General features: G+C 43.5%; 1 protein-coding gene across 4 annotated transcripts in view; it reads right to left on the bottom strand.

Moving 5' to 3' along the window:
• The window catches only part of NCOA2 (nuclear receptor coactivator 2), a 303,782-nt gene extending 289,745 nt beyond the window's left edge, over nt 1–14,037 (bottom strand). For 3 of the 4 annotated variants that reach the window (XM_059166252.1, XM_059166254.1, XM_059166253.1), the window contains exon 1: nt 13,749–14,037. The gene's annotated coding sequence lies outside the window, so the exon portion shown is untranslated. The remainder of the gene's footprint in view (nt 1–13,748) is intronic. The other variant, XM_059166251.1, reaches the window with a different exon arrangement.
• Nucleotides 14,038–17,862: the final 3,825 nt, after the last annotated feature.

Raw genomic sequence — 17,862 nt, 5'->3', positions numbered from 1 at the left:
TTCATATTATATGCAGTTCTATAAAATGATGCCTTTATTTTAAGACAATGTGCTTTATGGATAAAGGGTCATTTGTAACTTACTTTCAAACAGTTCCTCCAATGCACGCACATACATACACACGCACACACACACAAATACATATATAACACACACACAGGAAGAGGGAGAAAGAAGCATACACAGCACTGAAATAGTTCTTATTTGGCCACTTGTTCTACCACATTATCGCAGCATCACAGGAGCTAAGACAAAGAGATCTATACAACACTGCAGACCCCAAAGTACCACCCAGCTTTTCCACCTGAGCTGTATACTGTTTCTACTACTTTAATTGGCTGGTGACAGAATGCAAATATCTGACTGACAGACAGACAGATAGACAGATAGCTTTCTGAATTGCTCTGCAAATAAAATGATCCCACAAAACAGAGAATTATTGTTTAAGTAGAGATTTGGGAAGAAGGTTGAGAATATCTTTATAGGTATTGTCACAAGTATGTATTAATGTGCAGACTGTGAGGGCTTTGCTCTTTGGATAGTTGTAGAATTTCATTATTTACCTATTGAGACATCAGCCCTTCAAGTGATGCTTCCATTCTCTTCTTTATCACTTCTTCAACGGAAGTATTTAAGTGCCAACCATGGTATACTTTTCTGTGTGTTTGGTTTTGTTTTATTACCTTTCCAGAACTATTGAATTTCCCCAAGGTTTGCTTTACCTTTTTTCTCCTCTTTCCACTATAAACTGAGATTATTAATCCCTCTTCTCACCATAGTGTCAAAATATTCTGCAGGGGAAAAGAGAGTAAGTCTCAGTGTGAAAAATGTTCAGTTTTACGAAAGCAAGAAAGCCCAAAATTTAAGTCTTTATTGCTTCTGTTTTGAAGGTAAGTGGACTTCTGTATTTTTTTGTAAAATCTGTATCCAATGTAATAAGCATCTTTACTAATAACCTCCGAATACTGTTGGACTCTATGTATACTCTTCTTGTTTTGATCATATACTTTGCTATTAACTAAGATCAGTAATATAAACTCCCAATAAATTGAGTTTTATATCAAAGGGTTGTTTCCTAAATTTTAGAATAACTCATTAGTTTTCTTGAGGCAAATCAAAGAGCATGAACTCATATGGTCAAAGGCCAGGAAGAACAGACTATCGGGTACAAAGGCTCAAGTAAGAGTAGAAATCGGGAAAAAAAATGGGTTTGTGATAGACCTATCTAGTAAGTGTTTGGGAATGTTATTCTGTGATGAGTGGGGACTTGTATTATTATAAAAGGGATATTTGGGGAAGATCAGTCTATTAATGACTTACAGTGCCAAAGAAGAATTTGTTAAATCAGTCGAAATACAGTTTAAAAATGAAGGCCTTTTTTTTTTTTTTTTTTTTAAATGAAAGACTTTAAGCTGCCTATAATACTATTTTGAAGGAGCGGGACAAAGAATGAATGAATAAATAAAAAATACACACATATACACTCTACCCTTACTAATCAATTTTTTTAATGTATTTTATTTTGTTGTTTATTTTTTTAGAAGATTTTATTTATTTACTTGACAGAGAGAAACACAGCGAGAGAAGGAACACAAGCAGGGGGAGTGGGAAAGGGAGAAGCAGGCTCCCCACCTAGCAGCAAGCCCAATGCAGGGCTCGATCCCAGGACTCCAGGATCATGACCTGAGCCAAAGACTCATATTTAACTGACTGAGCCACCCAGGCACCCCCTTACTACTCAATTTTTAGCAAACCCATAAGAAAACAAGTACAATTTCCCTTCATTCAGATAAGCCAATGCATACTGTCATTTTAAGCATCTTTACTGAACAAAAAAGACCAGCAAATTTTAATGCTTGATTATTCAAAGCATTTTAGTTTAGTTTTTCCTCCTTGATATTAAACTCCAAAGAATTTATATAAAAAATTCTAATCTGATGGGGCACCTGGGTGGTTCAGTCGGTTAAGCATCTGCCTTCAGCTCAGGTCATGATCCCAGGGGTCCTGGGATTGAGTCCCTGATCAGCGGGGAATCTGCTTCTCCCTCTCCCTCTGCCTGCAGCTCTGGCTACTTGTGCTCTCTCTCTGTCAAACAAAATTAAAAAAAAAAAAAAAAAAAAAATTCGAATTTGTTTCACTGCTATTAGAAACTAATCGACGATTTATCTAACTCAACTTTCAAAAAAAAGTTTGTATAAAAGGCCTATTCCACTTGAAATAACAAGTACTGTAAGTTAACTACTCAGTATGATCAAGTTGATAAACTAGTAGCAGGTCCTTAAAGCCGCAAGGGCATGTATCTGCTAGCCTGGGTTTTATTTCTATATACCTTCACTAATTTATAGATTTCAGTCAGGCTACTCTATTGCATTGCTATTTTCCATCTGCATGTTGCTAACCTTTTTACCTTGATTCAACATAGCAACTCCGCTCTCGGCCTCTCCAGTTTCTTTCTGAATGTGTCTCCTTCCTCCTCTCACCCCCCATATACACTTGATCTCTTTCTCCAAGATTGTCAACAACTCTCTGAACAACTCTGTCAACAACTCTGAACAACTGAGGCAGGTTCAGAAAAACTACAATGAGCCTGTGGGAGGCACCTGAATCTCAATGGGAAATTTCTCAAGAAGGGAATGGAAAAGGGCACCCATAGCCAGAAAAACTCAATCCCTTTGGTGGGGAAGATGCTGGCTTCCCTCACTCCTCTGAGGCCAAGCCAGGTAAAGGCAAGGTGCTCAGTCTGAAAATCACAAGTCCTTGAAGGTCTTCCCTTGCCTTACCCTGTCTTTATCTGCTCTCACCTCACAGGGGTAGAAGGGCTGTGGGGCTCAGTGGTACCCGAAGGGAACAGGCCATCAGCACTGCCCAAATTATGGATCCAGATCAGAAGACATTATAATGTCAGAGCCGGGGTGCCTGGGTGGCTCAGTGGGTTAAAGCCTCTGCCTTCGGCTCAGGTCATGATCCCAGGGTCCTGGGATCGAGCCCCGTATCGGGCTCTCTGCTCAGCAGGGAGCCTGCTTCCTCCTCTCTCTGACTGCCTCTCTGCCTGCTTGTAATCTGTCAAATAAATAAATAAAATTTAAAAAACAAACAAACAAAAAAATAAATAATGTCAGAGCCAGACAACTCTTGGTGGGAAACCCAGATGCAAACAATTCTGCAGGTGAGCATCTGGGGCCTCAATTCCCCGGGAATCACCCCATACTCTGTCTACCACAAGCTCTCCCCCCCACCCCCCGCCCACTACAGGATCAGCTGCTGCTCCCAGTGATAGTGGGAAGGGTAGGGGGGCTCTACTAGTGAGCCTTCTGACCTCCAGAGGAGGCCCAGTTCACTGGCCCTACACAGGCCAGAGGTATCCGGACCCAGGTCCTTCCTGCCAAAGGCTTTGCTCGCCTTGAGTCGAAAATCTGGGGTTCCCTTTATCTCCTCTCTTTTCTCCTTAATGCCTTTTCTCAAAGTGAAAATATTTACTACTACAATGAGATCACCAATGATTACAAGAATGCTGTTATGTGAGCATCCTTTAACCAGAAAAGGGTAATGCTCCAATTTTATTTTCTAATGTCCTTCAACATCCAGGCATAATGTTGACTTTTGTCACTATCAAATGTCACTGTCAATATGTTCAGTTCACAGTGAATATCACATCATTTTTTGGTGTAACTGCTTAAAATCTTTCATTTATTAAAATCGTTAATTAACTGTACACACCTCCTGCTTAAAATAAAAAGTAGCACAGCAAAAATCAAAGAGCTTTACATGACTTCCACTTCCTTCACTAGGTTACACTATTTATACTTACCATGTGTTTATTTAGAAAAGATTCTAGTGGTACTATAATATATTAAAATAACATTTTAAATGGAATAAATTTTTTACATCACACTTTTACAGAGGAGTCTTGAGGAATCAAGATATTACTACTTAAAAAAGCAACAAGAACACTACATATAAACCTCAAATCAGAATTCCAGAAATTAAAAATACAATACACTACCAGAAACTCCAAAGAGGCAAGTATGCCTAAAGCTTTAGGTATCTGGTTACAATTTCCATCCGTCTTAAATTGTCTATTTCCAACTTATATCATTTGGACCACTTGAATCTAATGAACAGTTTTAAGACATCTAACACTACAAAGTTTGTAACAATATCCTTAAACAGGCAAGAAATAAAATGCATAAAAACTAGGGACTGTAATATTCAGTCCTATTGGACAACAGAAGCTCAACCCCCCAGTCTGCGGGACCACAATGTTGTCCAGCAACCGACTAACTTCTAACAACAAATCAGCCAATTACTGCACTGTGTCTGTTAAGTGATCTGTTTTCAACCTAATGGCTTACTTAACAAATAGCTAGCTTCTTCCCTAAGTGCTGTTAGCAAAGCCAGTGTGTTTGGTAAAGAGGGAAACCATAGATCATGATCATACATGAAATACCTAATGATAGTAACAGACTTCCTCCAGAATCTTGACTGTGTTTCCTTCACTACCAGCCATCTTCCATCCTTTAGAAAAAAAAAAAATTGAGAAAGCCAAGGAAGAAGGAGAAAAGGAGGCGGAGGAGAAAAGTCTACAAGGATTTATACCCAAAGTGAAGCAGTCCAAAGCTGTACCGCTATTTACTGCCCATCCTCACTTCAAAGGACTGGGCAGCACAGAAGCTGAGTCTGGGTGCACAGCACACCCAATGAGATCCCCACCAAAGGCTGCAGGCACAAGGTGACAGGGACAGGACAGCACAATCCCCTCAAACACCCACGAGCCCCTACTGCCAGTCTCCGTAACTAGAAAACCACCTTCTGTAATTTCAGGAAACGCTATCAATGTTCACAGAAATTCATACTCTGGACGTTCAGATTTCAGCAAGAGATTTCCATATTCCTTATTAAGGAATCTAAAAATGTATGTGAAAGAATTTACCTATGCTCCAACAATAACCAGAGGTGATTACCTGATAAACACACTTATGAATAATTCTAGTTTTAAAATACATACAGGCACATTAAAAAAAACATATTTTTAGTTTGTCTTAAGTAATCTCTATACCTAACATGGGGCTCGAACTCATGACCCCAAGATCGAGTCACATGGCTCTAGCAACTAAGCCAGCCAGATGCCCCTGAAAGTTTGGTATCCATGTAGCAATCTAAATTTCCTCTTTAGTTTTACTCTAGAAATGACTCAAGTAACAACCTAAGTTCCTCTACAATATGCAACTCCATTTTGACAATAAGTGAAAGCTTTTCACCAGTAAGCACATTAACAATAGAATTAGAAATTCTAAGATAGGGGCGCCTGGGTGGCTCAGTGGCCTAAGCCTTCGGCTCGAGTCATGATCTCAGGGATCTGGGATCGAGCCCCGCATCAGGCTCTCTGCTCCGCAGGGAGCCTGCTTCTCTCTCTCTCTCTCTCTCTCTCTGCCTGCCTCTCTGCCTACTTGTGATCTCTGTCTGTCAAATAAATAAATAAAAAATCTTTAAAAAAAAAAAAAAAAGAAATTCTAAGATAAGTTAATATTAAATATTCTCACAAATGCAACTGTACCACCAAAGGCAAGGAAGTCACTTCATGTCTGATTAATAAGCTGATTTCAGGGGCACCTGGGTGGCTCAGTGGGTTAAAGCCTCTGCCTTCGGCTCAGGTCGTGATCCTAGGGTCCTGGGATCGAGCCCCACGTCGGGCTCTCTGCTTGGCAGGGAGCCTGCTTCCTCCTTCTCTCTCTCTGCCTGCCTCTCAGCCTACTTGTAATCTCTATCTGTCAAATAAATAAATAAAATCTTTAAAAAAAAAAATAAGCTGATTTCATAAGCAGAAATAATCTGCTAGAAAAGACAATCATCATTTAGATGGTCAGTCAGCAACAACAGGAATTTCCAGAGCTCACTCACACTCCGTAAGCTGAGCCTTGGAGTATGTGGGATCACATTTCACACGGACACATTAAATGAGTAACAGAGAATACCAGACATTATATTTTCACCTATGACAACAGGTCTTCAGTCCCCAGGAGCTGGAAGCAGTGTGTGCGGCTCCCCACACGTGCACAGGTGAAAGAGTTCCCTGAAAGCTCTCCTCACTCCTTGCAAACAATTGAGCAGGCAGAAGAATTCCACAAATAGCAGAGCACAAGTCAGATGACTGCATACATTATCAGCCTTCTTTTAAGACTCCAGTACCTCAACACCAAGTCATCCACGCCACAGAGATTGCACAAAATCTGTAAAACATGCATCACACAATCACCACCTAACAGTTAAAGATACTAGAATTAAATATATTGTAAAGATATAAGAAGCCAAATATCTGTATCAGTGTTTTGTCCGTTCTAAAACCTATATTGCAGAGTGCTCTCACTCTATTTTCTTCCTAGTCCCCACACCCAAGTTTTCTTGAGCTTATTTTCCTAGCTTTTTTTTTTCTTTTTTATTTATTTGTTTGACAGAGATCACAGGTACGCAGAGAGAGAGAGAGATAGAGAGAGACAGAGAGGAAGAAGCGAGCTCCCCGCTAAGCAGAGAGCCCGATGTGGGGCTCAATCCCAGGCAGGACCCTGGGACCATGACCTGAGCCGAAGGCAGAGGCTTTAACCCACTGAGCCACCCAGGCGCCCCTTCCTAGCTTTTTTTATGGTGAGAAATAGGCAACCTGGATGGACTTTCTCAAAATATACTCGTACCCCCTTCCACTTCCCTAGGGGAGAATTACTCATCTGTGTCACCTCTACAAAGTACTCCAAAAGACACCACCACATTATGCTGAAAGAAGTGTAGCCCACCAGCTAACAGAACACCCATTAAGAGGACAGAGCTGAGGGGCAGTTGTTTGTTCAAATTCTTCTCCAGTAGTCTGGCTGTGTGACCCTAGGCAAGATAATTGACAGTTCTGTGCCTCCACTTCATGAACCAGTAATAGGAATGCTAATAAGCACGCCCACCTCACTGTGTTACAGGGAGAAACACGCACAGTATACAGTAAGGGCACTCGAACCCTGCTTGGGTTTTTAGTAAACACTCAATAAACGTTACCTGTTTTTACTCCATCTATTACAGTTCTTATTTTTTGAAAATTAAAAAACAAGAATCCTGCAATTTAAGAATCATAAAACACTGGGCTAGTGACTAAAAAGCCAGAAACTGTCTGTAGATCTTAAGTGACACCTGGCCAGGTACAGGCCTGCCTGGATGCAAGGCTTTGCTGGACACCTGCTGGCATGATCTGCAGGACTGGAACCACTCAAATCTATCCATCCCTTTCATGGACTAAACGCCTCCACTGACTGCCTTATAAAAAGACCTGCAAACGTGTTCTTTATCAGATTCCTAAAAGGAAGACATTCTCACACTCACCATTCCCTCTCATCCTTATGATTTGTTTCCTTGCCCTTGCTGGTCAAGGGTAATCCGCCCCCCCCCCCCCCGGGAAGTTTTGCTCATAGGCACAAGGACTTAATCTCTCTTAAGCTTCATCTTCTGAAAAATGAGGTAACCTCTATTTTACAGGGCTGTGGCAAAAAAAGAAAGAATGAAACACACCTCAAAAAGCCCCTAACAGGTTGTTGGCTCTCAAGGAGAGCTGCTATTATCATTTACATTGCATTGTCCTTACTCTCCCACTACAGACATTTCTGTAAAGAGCAAGAATGAGTTAAATCTAGAAAACTCATAATCACAGAAGAACACCTGTGTAAGGCTGCACATGGGAGTTTTCCATCCTTTAGAAACTGAGGGTGTGAAGGCCCAGAATATGTAGCTTTAGAGCAACAAGGCACACTCTCTCCACAGAACTGGGAGGTCCCTGACTAGTTGCCCTAATATCTTCCACCAACTAAAGGCTGGCATGCTGACCACACACGACATGACTCCAAACAGTATAAAACAACACTAATTATAATATTCATACCTCCATTAAAGGAAAATTATTTGACTGTAAGCTACTCAGCTAAGGAGACATTTAACAACTTATTATAAACAATCCTATTTTCAGGGGGGGGAAGCTCAAACCCAAATCAAACTTTTTTGATAATATATAATTAAAATTACACACACCAAAAAAACAGATCATTAGTATCCAAGCAAATTGAAAATTAAGGTGAACATGTATCTTTCCAACTTCTCTGTGCTCCCCACTGTGAAAAAAATCACCCACTCTGTGTTCTCTCTTAAGTCACAGGATTCGTAATAGGTGGTTTCGGCTATCAATGTAAACCGCCAAATGCTGGGATACTCATCAAATAAATAATGAACAAATGAATGAAACAATGGTTAAATGAGGCAAGAATGCAAAGACAAGATCTAAAAGGCCCAATGCGGGATTTAAGTTACTCATCAGGAACCCTTAATAGTTCATAATTAGCTGCCTATGAGGCATAAATTCTACCAGATTTAACCTACCACGTATTTATCAACTGATACGTAAAATTAAAAACAAGTTGCCAATAACTTCTACCTATAAGCAGTTCTCCTCTCTTTCTTAAAGATTCTCATCTTAACCCTCAAAAGCAGCTAAATAAAACAGCCTCGTAGATTCCCTGCTTATTTAATTTTCCTCTAGAAATTTCCAACTAGGGAACCAACTGAAAATTGTCCTGGAATCAATTTTTCCACAATTGCATTATGTCATCATAGCCACTAGAAGCCAGAAATGTGGTTACTGATGAACATTTCATAGGGCAGACATAAAATCTTTGCCCTAAACGCCAAGAGCATTGTGATCTACCTACGGACTATCTAGGTCTTTCATTTCAATTACTATCAAACACAAGTTTATCTTTAAGATTTCCAGTCCTATTCATAACCAGTTTTGCCTCAGTTTTACAACAGCTAGAAGAACTAAACCAGCTTCTAAAATATTCACAGAAGTCACAATCTCACCTCTATTTAGAAATTAGTACCTAAAATCCATAAGGTACCTAGAATCCATAAAGTTTCTTTATGCTGTCTGAATTGAGGGTCTATGACCTAAAACTGTATTTTATAGCTTTTCCAGACATTACTTTTAATAGACTCTAAGGAGTAACATGACATAACATTCCTTCTACAGTTTGCAATTCATAAACCCTTCTACAACTCTTTAAACAAAAAAGGAAACAAACACATAAATGCTAAGAATATTTTTTTGTTGTTGTTTAGAAAGCAAGTCATAGAGGTAAAATGAGCTTCAGGTATGAATGTATAAGAAACTGAAGGTTTTGTTCTCTTTTCCTTTGCCTTTCATCACTGGTATGTAAATAGAGTATGATTATTTCATTAGGGGAAAAGATACTAATTTCCACCAATTTTAAGATTTACTGCAGTAAAAGACCAATACCTTAAAAGCAATAACTTACTTTCTTTCCCCCTCCTATTCTCTTAAAATTGAGAGCATATAATAACAAAAATCCCAACAAAACTATAAACACAGAATACTGAAAAGCCAGTAATTTCTTAAACAGCAGCTCTGTCATAAAAATAGCTAAGCATTAATTAGGCTTTTAAATATAATTTCAACCATGACATAATAGTGATCAAAACATCAAATAAGAACACACTGTGCATTTCAGAAAACTGAACATCTAGAAAAATTGTTTAAAGATACTTCTCTTTTGCTACCTAATATCCTACAACTGCTTAAAAGAATCACTTTTAAAACCAATACAACACAAACATTTTTTTTTTCTAAGAAATTCAGCTGTGGGACGCCTGGGTGGCTCAGTTGGTTAAGCAGCTGCCTTCGGCTCAGGTCATGATCCCAGCGTCCTGGGATCGAGTCCCACATCGGGCTCCTTGCTCCACGGGGAGCCTGCTTCTCCCTCTGACTCTGCCTTCCACTCTGTCTGCCTGTGCTCGCTTTCGCTCGTGCTCTATCTCTGACAAATAAATAAATAAAATCTTTAAAAAAAAAAAAGAAATTCAGCTGTCAACTTAAGGGTCACATTTAAACCTGATGTGATTTGAAACAGCTAAGGTACTGAATCCTTAAATATAGGATGTGTAATGAAAGCATTGCCCACAGGTCCTCAATTGTGAGGCTTAGAAAGCTTTAATAAGATATAGCTATAGATAAAGCCAACCAAGGAGCATTACCCCTTTATGCACTCATACCACAGCCTAAGTCCCCTTACATTTTACATTTCCAGTGAAATGTTCCTCTAACGGTGAATGAAAGTCATATAAATTATATTTAGCCAATAAAAGGTTAAAATCAGAGCCAAACTATCTAAAAAACATTAAAATTCATAATTGGTGAGCTTTTTTCTACCCTGTTTCTGTAACCTGACATCTAAAAATCAAAGAACTCCTCTATTAAGACCGAAATCCCCAGGAGGAAGAAGGCTCAGATCTAGACTGAGAGCACACAATGGAATCACAGCTGACGATGCACATCTTTTTCTAGATGTCTCCATATGCTTGAGAGGGTTTTTGTTTTTTTTTTTCTTTCCCTCTAACCAGGCTTTAGAGGACTTGCTACTCTCTGCCACCAAAAATCTGAGAACATTTTCAAGGACTATTGTAGAAAATAAAGTAAAATAATGTGTTGCTCTTATACATACAAAAAAGAGAGAAGGGCACATGTCAGAGTGACCATCAGTAACTAAATTAACTAATGATGGGGGATTTTCAATGTTGTCAAATTTTGAATGTTGTTTATGATATTCCCCACTTCTGGCAGCTGAATGTTATATCCCCACAGTTTTTGTTATTTTATCACTAAAATAACACCCAAAGGGCTACAGCAAAATGCAATTTAATTTTTGTCTATGTAAACACTCAAAATTATACTGAATTAAGAATTCACATTATAAATTTGAGAATGGTGTATTGCAACAGAACACATTTATAGAGTGTGGTAAATACTGTTTCCTAAAACTACAGTTCCTCAATTCTTTCTTATAGTAACCAAATATTAATAAAATCTTGAGAAAGCTGTAGATATGATAAATACCATGCACATAAGATTACCCACACACACACCAAAAAAAAAAACCTCTCAAGATCAGTTCAATTCAAGGGATACTTAACACGAAATGAATGAATTCATTCTGTTTAACATGATTCACTCTTTGAACTCCCAAAGATTTTACAAATTCCAGTTGGGAAAAGGATCCTTGCTGCTGTCAGTGTACACTAAACCTCACCAACAAAGAACAGGAGCACACATACACACACATAAAAAAGCACTGTAGCAGCTGCTGCCTTTTTTAAAGACAGCTTATTCCTAAAGAGCAACCTGTGCTTTTTATTGAGAACCAAAGACCTATCCTCCCTATTCTTAAAAGTCAGGAGTTAATAAAGTCACTGGACTGAACCCAACAACCAGCATAAAACAACCAAAAATGTCTCCTAACCCTGCAAAAACCAGAAAAGTACACACACACTGTACAATTCAGCAGTGTTTAAGAACAAAACTAATTTATTTTTTTTAAGAATCTTTTGTGTGGGAGGAATCTAGCAAACTACACTTCAGACTTTTTTCTGTAGACAAATATGCTTTGACTAGCTTGGCTTCTTAAATACTAACGCTTTATGTTTCAAACACTGATGCTTTGGTTCCTAACTTCACTTTGTTTACTCAGGAAAAATAAAAAACAAAACAAAACGCATACCATAAACGACAACTTTTTTTTTTTAATGTCATCCCAAATGCCGAACTTCCAAGCGCACTTTGGGAGCTGGCGGTCTAACTAAACAAGGAACCAGTGAAGCCATGACAAACAATGATGCTTTACACTCCCAATAATCAATTGACGTAAGGCTATCCCGATGCCTTCATTTTCAGAGCACCCTTGCAAATTTCACTGTTCCCACCCTGGAGGAGCTAAGTGAAACTGAGGTAGGTGTAAACTGCTAACTCCGATGATCCTCTGCACGTAAACCCGCCGCTGAGGTCCAGAACACGATCACTACAATATATATGCCATTTTAGAAACGGGCCTCGGAGAGTTACTGCCACATAGTAAGTGGCTTTAGACTTCGTCGTGCCTAAGACGACGTCTCTAGTGGTACCAAGAAAAATACAGTATCTCGCGTAAACTACGTGCCCCCCCGGGTCAGAGACCCTCTAAGTGACACTACCGCACAGACCAAGGAACGGGTGACTAGGGATGGACAAGAGTGGCTAGCTCAGCGTCTCCATGACTCCCCCGCCCCGCGTGCAACTCTTCTCTAACTGGTCGGGAAGCAACCCCGCCCCCTTCCTTCCTCCGGTCCCTACGATTGGCTTACCGACACCCGGCAGGTCAGCTCCCCGCCTTCGATTGGCTCACTGCCCCATCAGTCACACGCAGCGAGATTCGGGTCGGTGGGAGGGGAAGGCGTTGGAGGAGGTGGAGTGGGAGTGGGATTAGAGGACGAGGTGGCAGAGGAGGTGTTCAGGTTTGGTCCCCGGTTTGGGAAAGTTTCCCCTACCAGTGACAGATCCAGAAGGCGTAAGGCCCGGTCCAGTTCTGGGCCGGTGCAAGGGGCTCGGGTCCCCGATTCCCGCCCCTCGGTCCCGCAGGCCCCGGAAACCACCAGAGGGAGGGGGAAAAGGGAGGAACCATCTAACCAGGGACCGACCCACCCCCGATCTCGGAAGAGGCGCCTCCGGGACTCCCCGGAGGGGCGAGGGGCGGGGGACGGGGAGGTCCAGCACGCCGCGACGACCCCGGCCCCCTCTCTCAGCAGCCCCCAGAGGCCCGAGGGAGAAGTGTCCCCGGGCCCGGGGCGTGACCGTCGCGAGTCCGCCGGGAGGGCCCCTCCCGCTTCCCGCCTGGGGCCCTGAGGGCCTGTCCCTTCAGGGGCGGGGAGAAGGGGGAGAGAAAAGGGGGCGCTGGCGAGCCAACCCGGAACCTCCCGGACCGCCTCCCGCCCCCAGCCCCGGCCCCAGCGCGCCTCCTGCACACATGCCCGCACCCAGAAAGTTAAGTCAGGGGCGAGCCCAGCTCCGCGCCGCCGCGGTCCGGCCCCCCGGCTCCCCGCCCCCACCCGGCCTGCTCGGCCGGAGCGCGCCGCCCGCCCCGCCCGCCGCAGCTCTTTCGCGTCCGCCCGCGGCGCGCGGCGCCCCTCGCCCCCCGCCCCCGGCGCTGACACGGGCCCGGGCCGCCGATCCCCTCCTCCCGGCGTCTCAGCCCGCCCGCCGCCCCTGACATCGCGCTTCACCTTCACACACCCCCGAGCACTTCCCGAGTCCTGCCTCCCCTCGCTCGACTCCCACCCTCCGCTGCAGCCGCTCTGCGTTTCCATTAAAGAATGCACCTTCTCAGGATTCACCTTCCCGTCTCAGCCTCTCTGCCCCCGAGGGGACAGGAGCCTCGCTGCTCGCCGACCCCGCACCGGGCAGGCTGGCGGGCGCCTTGCTCCTCAGGCGGGGGCCGCGCCCGCGCCCCCGGCCTCCCCGCCGCGCCTCGGCTCTCACCTCTCGCCGGCGCCGCGGGCTGCAGCCTCCGCCCGCCTCGCGCTCCGGGACTCGTCTCCAGAGCTCTCGCAAAGCGCTGGAGCGCCTCCTTTCTCTCCCAGGGACTCCGCGTCTCCCCGCCGCTTCCCGCCCTCCCCACCCCCCAAGCCCCAACTCCCCAGCTTCGCGGCGCCTCCGGGATGCAACTCCCGTTTTCCGCGCACTCCGGCAGCGCTCCCCGCACACAAAAACAGCCCTCTCCGCGGCGCACGGCTCCGCCGGGCTCGGCGCAGGAAGGGCAGTCGCGGCCGGGGGTGGGGACGCGGCGCCCCCCGCCCGCCGCCCGCCTCCCGCCCGCCCTCGCGGCCCCCAGGGAAGGCGCGGTTACCGGCTCGGGTCGGTCACGCCGTCAGGTGCCGGCTGCCGTCGGCGCTGACCTTCGCCGCCGAAGCTGTGGCTGAGGCTGCGGCCGCCATGTTCTCGTGTTAATAACTGCTGCCTGGTTGTTTATTTCAATGGAGATCCTCCCCCAACTCCCTCCTCCTCCTCCTCCTCCGCGTCTCCGCACTTGCGGAGAGAGACACAGACCGCGCGAGCTCGCGAGCAGGGGAGGGGGCTCGGGAGCCAGGCCGTCCCTCCCTCCGCCTCCCTGGCCGTGGCCGCCGCCAAGTCCTGTCACTGGGGAAAGGACGGGGCGGAAACTTGCCTCCCGCGCCCCCGGGGAGGGGGCAAAGGTGGACGGAGGGTTCTCCGGGGAGCAGACCCTGGCCGCGGGGTCCGCAGCATCTCCGTCGGCAGCGTCCTCTGAGAAGGCGACCCGGGGAGAGATGAAGAGTGAGGGGGGAAAAGGGACAAAATGGGTGACTTTGGCAAAGGGAGGGTGACCTATGGGTGACGGCAAGTGAAGGGAGAGTAAACAGATGACTCCATGGGGAGGGCAAAGGGCAGTGCCAAAAAAGAAAGCGAGAGGATGGGACTGGCCGGGGCTGCAGAGTGAAGGCAGTGGGTTCCTGGGGCTGCAGACGGCGGGGAAGATGCCCCGGACGAAGATCCGTGAAAGCCAAGTGCCAGGTTCGCCCGGGGAAGAGCCTCCCGCCGGCGCTCGGACCGGGCCCCTCCGCCAGCAGCCTGCACCCCTAGGGCGCACCTCACACACCCCGCGTCTCCTGCTTCGTTCTAGAGGTGCCCCTCGTCCATCAGGTCTCCTTCCGCTCGTACGAGTATAGGCTTCTCCTGTTGCAGCCCTAACTCCAGAAGGGATGGAGGGGGCGCGGCTGCGGGAGGCTAGCTGCAAGGGGTGCCACCCAGCAGTCGCCTGATAAAGCAAAAGTGCCCACAGTGTGTAAAACCTAACATGGCTGAGCATTCTCTTCCCGACATGAATCACAAAAGTTTTTTATTGGAAAGTCCACTTCCTAGACGTCAGAAAGTGATGTTGGGATGGAGGATGTGCAGGAAAGTTGCACCAAAAATTCGAGGAGAATTCTCACTTGACTATTACTGAGATCAGTTTCATGCTTTGGGAAAGCAGGCTCTTCCCCCACTTAAATATAGTTGGAAAAAATGAACAACATTTGCATAACATATTTCCTTCTAGTATTATGAGAAAGGTCACTTGGCCATAGACAATAATTATAGTGTTTATTGAACACTTACTATGTGCCTTGCACTATCCTAAGCAATTTGTATACGCTATTGATTTTGATCCTCAAGACTTACAAGGTAATTACCGTTTTTACCTTTCACAAAAAAAATGTGAACTTAAAGAAATAAGTTCTGCCTGTAGAAACAGCCAGGAAGCTGGAGAGGATTTGAGCCCAGTCCTGGCGGGCTCCAAAGCCCACACTTTTAATATCTTCAACCTCAAATTGGTGGGAATACCACCAATTTTATTTTGGGAAAGAAAATGTGTGTAGGGTGTGTGTGTGTGTGTGTGTTAACTATAGATGGAAAATGGAAAGCTATTACAACAAATTGTTAGCACTGGGGAGTATAATAAGTGGGTGTGTAATGGGGTACTTCCACTTTTATTTTGTACACTTTAGTGTTTAAAATGTTTGCATTGACTGTGTATTAATTTAGTAAATTTTTTTTTTAAGATTATTTATTTATTTATTTATTTGACAGACGGAGATCACAAGTAGGCAGAGAGGCAGGCAAAGAGAGAGAGAGGAGGAAGCAGGCCCTCTGGGGAGCAGACAGCCCGATGTGGGGCTCGATCCCAGGACACCGGGATCATGACCTGAGCCGAAGGCAGAGGCTTTAACCTACTGAGCCACCCAGGCGCCCCTAATTTAGTAAATTTTAAAAGATTATTTTAATTACTTGCCATAACAATTATGTTCCCTGAAAACCCATAGCTCTGCAGAAACCTGGGAGAAGAAACAGGAAATGGAGGGTTTTAAAGGACTGTCTTCTTTCACCAAATACTAGTCCGTAGTATTCCTACAATGAGGAAGTAGTCACCTGAGGTCTGTCACATTGCTGGACTCAGATTTTCTTTCCTGTCCTCACCCCTAACACTGAGTTGTTAACAGATTCTCTTTCTTGCTTTCTTTTTGGCAGAAGTCCTGAGTCCATCAGTCCTCTGCAACAGTATATTTCACACTGTCAAAAACCACCAATGATATCTGTGCAAATAAATAACTCCCCATTGCATTTCCATATTTCTCAATAAAACTTACTATGTGCTCAAGATACACGACTGTTTCTACCAAAATAAAACAAACACATCTGACAGCACAGCATAGTAAGTTCCATGTTCAGCTGCTACTCAATTGCCTGGAACCTGGAGGAATCCTGTAACTTCTGCTCTCCGTTCTCAGGGCTCCTTTGGCACTTCATGCTGCTGTTCCAATAACACTGTGTTGTACTGGAACTGTGTATATATTAGCCTCCCTCTTTCACTACATTGTAAGCTACTCAGGGCTCTCAACCATGTCTTGTTCTAGTTTGTATTATACTCCTAACAAGGTCTCATATGCTTTTTTTTGTTTGTTTAACTGAATCTGTAAAACATAAACAGTAGTATAGTATCTCATTCAATCTCCATGTCCCCTTCCCCATCTCGCCCTCCAATACTTTGTTCTTAATATCTGTTTATAAAAAATGTTCTCAGTATTTTGATAGAACTAGATTTCTGTGAGACCTCAGAATAATTATTATAAAAATCAGCCTTTAGTGAATTATCACTGAATAGCCAGAATAATTGTTACAAAAATGAGCTATTAGTGAATTATCACTGTGATAATGTAACATGGAAAGGAAGAAAAGGCAGCAAATAAAGAAATTGACTTAGTGATGTAAAGGAAAAAAAAGATATAGGAACTAGGTATATTACCAATAGAGGACAACCCAATAAGGGAAAAAATTGTGGGTAGAAATCATAAAGGGGAAGGAAATTATTGAAATTTAGTAGAAGCAGAAACTTGAGAGACCATGGATGGATGAGGCAAGCAGACAAACCAAAAAAAAAAAAAGTCAGCCAAATTATAAATGCAATATAAAATAGCAAAGAAAAACGATAATTTATATATTTAACAATATACCTAAGAAAATGAGAATGCGAATACTATAGGGTATAGGGCAAGAAAATTTGTTTTTTTTAAATATTTTATTTATTTATTTGAGAGAGAGAAAGAGCACAGAGGGAGAGTGAGAGGGAGAAGCAAGTTCCCCAGCAGAGCAGAGACCGCAAAGTGGGGCTCAATACCAGGCCCCAGAGATTATGACCTGAGTGGAAGGCAGACACTTAAACTGACGGAACTACTTAACTGACTGAACCACCCAGGGGCTCCAGGGCAAGAAATTTCTATTTTGACTGCCTTTCTTCCCCATTCAATTTCAAGCTACTCACTGTCTTCATAGTTAAACTACATAAAAATAGAAAGTTCAACACCATTTTTATATTATTACTACTACAATCATGCATCATGATATAATGAAAGGGAACACGGTATGGTAAATATATAGAAAATAGGCAAATAAACATATAAATTGCACTTTGCTACTTACTGTATGACCTTAGACAAGTCACTAAATATCTGTTTCTTATCTGTACTATTGTTGCAAGACTCAAAATGATGTGAATTAATCGTACTTTAACTATGAAGCTCTTTATAAAGACATAAAGGAATATTATTTTGTTGACTAAATCCATGCATAGCACACTTACCTCTGTTTTGGTGCACTCTCCTTTCAAATTGCAAAAGCAAAAATCTATAGTTCATTTTATTTAAAATTTTATTTTTAAAAGGGGTTTTTTTAATTAAAAAAAAAGTTATCAGCTAGGGCGCCTGGGTGGCTCAGTGGGTTAAGCCTCTGCCTTCCGCTCAGGTCTTGATCTCAGGAATCAAGTCCCACATCAGGCTCTCTGCTCAGCAGGGAGCCTGCTTCCCCCTCTCTCTTTGCCTTCTTCTCTGCCTACTTGTGATCTCTCTCTCTGTCAAATAAATAAATAAAATCTTTTAAAAAAAAGTTATCAGAGGGTGAATCGGTTAAAA

Source organism: Mustela lutreola, chromosome 3 (assembly GCF_030435805.1).
Source record: "Mustela lutreola isolate mMusLut2 chromosome 3, mMusLut2.pri, whole genome shotgun sequence".
NCBI classification, from domain to species: Eukaryota; Metazoa; Chordata; class Mammalia; order Carnivora; family Mustelidae; genus Mustela; species Mustela lutreola.
This window is presented reverse-complemented; position numbering and strand designations above follow the sequence as displayed.